The sequence below is a fragment of the Elephantulus edwardii genome, unplaced genomic scaffold, assembly GCF_000299155.1.
Source record: "Elephantulus edwardii isolate Elephantulus edwardi_28Jun2011 unplaced genomic scaffold, EleEdw1.0 scaffold00064, whole genome shotgun sequence".
In the NCBI taxonomy this organism is placed as follows: Eukaryota; Metazoa; Chordata; class Mammalia; order Macroscelidea; family Macroscelididae; genus Elephantulus; species Elephantulus edwardii.
Window position 1 is genome coordinate 62,615 of NW_006399814.1, and position 5,576 is coordinate 68,190.

The following is a 5,576-nucleotide window of genomic DNA, read 5'->3' on the forward strand; positions in this document are numbered from 1 at the left end:
ATTCTTGCCCAGCCTGGGCTGGAGTCCTAGTGACCTCACAAAGCTTCCTCCCTCCTGACCAATCAGCAGGGCCACACTGCCCACTCACCCCCATCCCCTCAGACAGGACAGCAGCAGTCCCCTGGTTTAACAGGGAACTTCTGGACTACCTGCCCCCTCTGCAGCTATCGCACTCCTTTATCTCAGATCAAGTCCTCATTGAAGTTTCTCTTCCAAAACCACCTCACCTGTAGCCTGGCATTGATGAGGCTCACAGACAACTCTATTTCAAGTCCAAGGTCCTTTTTTGAGACACGAAGCAGCATGTCAGTAGTTGCAAACCTCACAGTAGCTCCTCATTATTTATGGGCCCAAATCCTCTTCCTTCTTATGAGCCTAAGCTATCTGTAAGATACTTTTCAAGGAACCATTTTTCATTCTTTTAATTGATGGTGATAGGTCCATTGCTGTCTGTTGTTATGCATAAGATCTCATATTGCCTTTCTGGGTGTCACCATTTCCATTCTCTGGGACTTAAGTGCCACTAAGTTTTATCTCCTATAATTGAATGGTGGGGTTCTCTCACCTCTTCTGCATGAATATCACCAAGTATCTTTTATCTCATAAGGATATTTTATCACCTTGAGTATTGTAAGAATGTTTGGAGGTTACATCTCCTCTACCTGCATTATTTTCAAGGAAGCCATATCAAAAGACCAAGAGGCTGCTTCTTAATTTCTGCTCAATTATCATCATTCCTCCTCAACCACCTCTCTCCTAAGTGTTAAGAGTTTTTGGGTGTCTCAGATGATCTTAACTCATCAATCTGAGAAGTTCTCAAACTGAATGCCATGCTTCCTCATCTCACCTAACTTTAAAGAGATTGCATTCACCTCTAAGACTGCAAAAGGTCACATACACCTTAGCTGATTAACAGAACAATCTTCTCCCTCTGAAAGTGATGACATCCTTTATATTCATGTGCCCAAGGTGTCATCTCACCTGAGTGTTACCTTGTTGTATCTTCTCTATTTGAGAAAAAGAGATCTCATATTCTCTACTCGAAAGGCAAGAGGTTGTAGCTCATCTATATGAGAGTTCTCAGCTCTCAGAAGACCTATGGAATGCCAGGAGTTCTCCCTCTGCCTGAGCACTGGGACATCTCCTAACCGCACCTTCAGTATAATCTCACCTCCCTATCTAAACGACCAGAAACACTTGGTCAGCTTTTGGAACATCTAGGAAAAGGCAAACTGCAGACCTTGATACTGTTAATCTCAGACAGAGATAAAAAGGGCATACTGTATCTTACACAGCAAAGTCTGTTTGTTCTAAATACCATATGCTTTATATTCTGCGTTTGTATTTCTAATACAAATGGTTCTCAGTAACATATGGACTTTTAGAATTTATTAGAATCTTTGACTAGTATATATCAGCATAGCTACACCCTTCCATACACACTGCTTTAGAGAAATGAGACGTGGAAGTTGTTTATTACATGCAAGAAAAATATTGCTGAAAATCATTAAAAAATGGCTAGAACATTGACAGATAGAAAGAGGTCATGGCACCAGGGAATCATGGCTAGTGTGAGATGGATCTTAAATGAAAGCAACACCAGAAGAATGTCTATTTGTATTTTATTGACTATGCAAAGACATTTGACGGTGTAGATCATAGCAAATTATGGCTAACATTGAGAAGAATGAGTATCCCAGAACAATTACTTGTGCTAATATTAAACTTATACTTAGACCAAGAGCCTGTTGTGCAAACAGAGCAAGGGAACATTGCATGGCTTAAAATTATGAAAAATGTGTGTCAGGGTTGTAGCCTTTCTCCATACCTATTCAATCTATATGCTGAATAAATTATTTGATAAGCTGGACTCTATAAAGAGGAATGTAGTACCAGGATTGGAGGAAGGTTCTTAAAAAATGCTTTCATTCAGAATCCATTTGACATTAGCAATGATATCCCCAGTACCACGGCCTCTTTTAAATCCAGCTTGAACTTCTGGCAGTTTCCTGTCTATATACTGTTCTAACTGTTTGGGGATGATCTTCAGCAGTATTTTGCTTGCATGTTAAATTAAGAATATTGTTCACTCTCACATTCTTTTGGATCACCTTTCTTAGGGGTAGCAATAAGTATGGATCTCTTCCAGTTGATCAGCCAGGCAGCTGTCCTCTAAATATCCTGGAATAGATAGATAGATGAGAACACGCAGGGCTGCATCTGTCATTTGAAACTTGCCAAGTGGTATCCTATCAATTTCTAGGGCCTCCTCCATCCCAATGTCTTCAGTGCATTTTGAACTTCTTCTTTCATTTCTATTAACTCCTGATCAAGTGGTGGTTTTTATGTGCCATCGAGTTGATCACGACTCATAGTGACCCTATGCACAATAGTTCTAAACTCTGCTCTATCCTGGGCCAATCTCCCTGTCTCTGACACACCTACCCTCATTACCCCAGTTACTGTGTCAACCCATCTCATGCAGGGTTTTCCTCTCGTGTGCTGTCCCTCCACTGTTCTAAGCATGATGTCCTTCTCTAAGGACTCGACACTCCTGACAACATGTCCAAAGTATATGAGATGAAGCCTCAAAATTCTTGCCTCCAAGGGACAGCTTGGCTTCACCCTTTTCAGGAAAGACCTGTTAGTTTTCTTGGCAGTACATGATATGTTCAATACTCTTCTCCAGAATTATAATTTAAAGGCATCAATTCTTCGTCTGTCCTCTTTGGTCATTGTCCAGCTATCCAATGAACAACATCTTTAGGACTATGGGAGGTCCCTGACAGCAGATTTTCCTAATGCAATTTGTCTTTTTGACTTCCTGACTGCTGGGCCAAGACTGTTGACTGTGGAAACAAGCAAGCAGAAATTGTTAACAATCTCAATCTCTTCCCCATCTATCATGGTGTGGCCAATTGGCTCAGTGGTGACAAACTTCATTTTCTTGATTTTGAGCTTCAGTCTGTATTGTAGACTATAGCTCTCGACCCTCTGCAGCAAATGCTTCAAGTCCTCCTCAGTTTCAGCAAGCAAGGTTGTGTCATCTGCATAATGCAGGTTGTTGATGAGTCTTCCTTCTAAGTCTGATGCCACATTCCTTTTCATAAAGTCCAGCCTCCCAAATGATCTGTTCTGCATATAGATTGAAAAGATATGGAAACAAGACACATCATTAATGCACTCCTTTTCTAATTTTGAACCATATGGTGTTTCCTTGCTCTGTTTTGATGACTGCTTCCTTGCCCAAGTATAGGTTCCATGTAAGCACAATTAGGTGTTCCGGGATTCCCAGTCTTCTCAAGGTTAGCCACAATTTATTGTGATCCACACACTCAAATGCCTTTGCATAGTCCATGAAACACAGATAGACGTTCCTCTGGTAGTCTCTGTTTTCAGCCAAGATCCATCTGACATTGGTGATGATATCCCTAGAGACTTCTCTAGATCCAGCTTGCATTTTTGGTAGTTTTCTGTCAATGTACAGTTCCAATCATTTTTGGATGGTCCTCAACAGAATTCTGCTGGCATGGAGAATTAGTTATATTGTTGTTTGTTGTTGTTATGTGTCGTCGAGTCTCTTATGATTCATAGCAACCCTATGTACAACAGCCCTAAACACTGCTCTATCCTGCACCAATCACACTGCCTCCAACACACTTACCTCCATTACCCCAGAGACTGAATCAATTCATCTTACTGAGGGTCTTTCTCTCTTTAGCTGTCCCTCTACCCTCCCAAACATGATGTCCCTCACTAAGGACCGGTCCCTCACCAAAGACAGTCCCTCCTTGTAACAACATGTCCAAAGTATGTCAGATGAAGCTTCAGAATCCTTGCCTCCAAGAAGCAGCCCAGTTTCATCCTCTCTAGGACAAACCTGTTTGTTCTTCTAGCAGTCCTTGGTATATTCAACACACTTCTCCAGCACCACAGCTCAAAGGCATCAATTCTTATTCTATCATCCCTAATCATTGCCCAGCTTTCTGACACATAGCAAGCAAAAGACTACGGCCTGGATCAGGTGCACCTCAGTCTCCAACCTGATGTCATTGTTCTTCAGTACTCTGGACAGATCCCTGACAGCCGACTTTCCCAATGCAATTTAACTCCTTATTTCCTGGCTGCTGGTACCAAGAGTTTTGATTGTGGAGCCAAGCACACTAAAACTGTTAACAATCTCAATCACTTCACCATTCATAATGATGCTGCCAATTAACCCAGTGGTAAGAATCTTTGTTTTCTGTTGTTTTTCCCCATTCTCTGTAGAACAAGAACAGGTCATTCCTTTATTGACATGCATAAAATACATCACATTTTCTGTTCTGCTGATGCTATAAATTCAATACCAATTCTCCAGCCACATCAGTTATGAGCAAAAAGTATATCATGTGACCTCAAATTTCTAACAGTGGAAGGTTTAAACAAGAATGGATGCTGTTAAGAGTAATGCTGATTCCTTTGATGTGACAACTGAGAATCCATCTCCCTCCCCCTCAGATGATTTCTTCAGCATGTTAGAGCAGTGAGGAATGGTTTTAGTCTCATAACCCAGTTAGAGTGAAGACATTGGCCACATAGTACACATGCTCCTTTAAAAAAACAACAACAACAAAAACAAAAACAAAAAACACCTCTGAATCTTGGGCAACTGTTCTCTTGTAACTACTTTACAGTTTCTAAAAGCAGTAATTGTTCAAAGCTGGAAGAACTTAAGTCTTCTCAGATGAGCATGTGAATGAATGGAGGGAGGTAAACAAAAAATAAAATTAAAAAATATGAGGTCTGATAGGGGAACAGCCAGATAAGAAATCAAAAAAAGAACAGTAATTTAAAGTTTGTTCCAGCTATAATGCAGGTTATTCTGACTTTAAGGTAGCATCACATGGCATACTTCTGAGTCCATTCCCAAGATATTCTGTTGTATTTATCTCTGTGTGTTTTATAGATCCATGCAATCTCTGGCACTAGGGGGTCATCTGGGTTTGGCTCGCACAGCAGTGAACAAATGGATAACAGAACTTTAGAAATAGTTAAAGCTGGAGACCACTATGATCTTAGTATATCAAGACAAATGCTGCCATTACTGTTAATATTTGGATGAAAAATTCTTGTTGCAAATGCACCCTTCGGTGGTTTGAAGGGGTAGTCTGTAGAAAAATAAATTGTCAAAAAGAATACACCGCCTTGATATAGGCTGTCATTAGGTCCCATAATTGTGGCTTGCCAATGAAACATATCATCTCCAACTGGACCTGCAGAACATTGTGCTGGAGGATCGTGAGCCAAATCACTGTTGTTGTTATGTGCCGTCAAGTCGCTTGTGACTCATAGCGACCCTATGTACAACAGCTCTAAACTCTGCTCTGTCCTGGGCCAATTGCACTGTCTCTGACACTCCCATTCCGATTATCCCAGTCACTGAATCAATCCACCTCATAGAGGGCCTTCCCCTCCTGCGCTGTCCCTCCACCCACCCAAGCATGATGTCCTTCTCCAAGGACCGGTCTCTCCTCACAACATGTCCAAAGTATGTTAGACGGAGCCTCAGAATCTTTGCCTCCAAGGAGCCACCC

At 41.4% G+C, this 5,576-nt stretch overlaps 1 pseudogene; it reads right to left on the reverse strand.

The window, feature by feature from the left end:
• Nucleotides 1-4,881: 4,881 nt before the first annotated feature.
• On the reverse strand, nucleotides 4,882-5,286 carry LOC102861036 (annotated as a pseudogene).
• Between the last annotated feature and the right edge of the window lie 290 nt (nucleotides 5,287-5,576).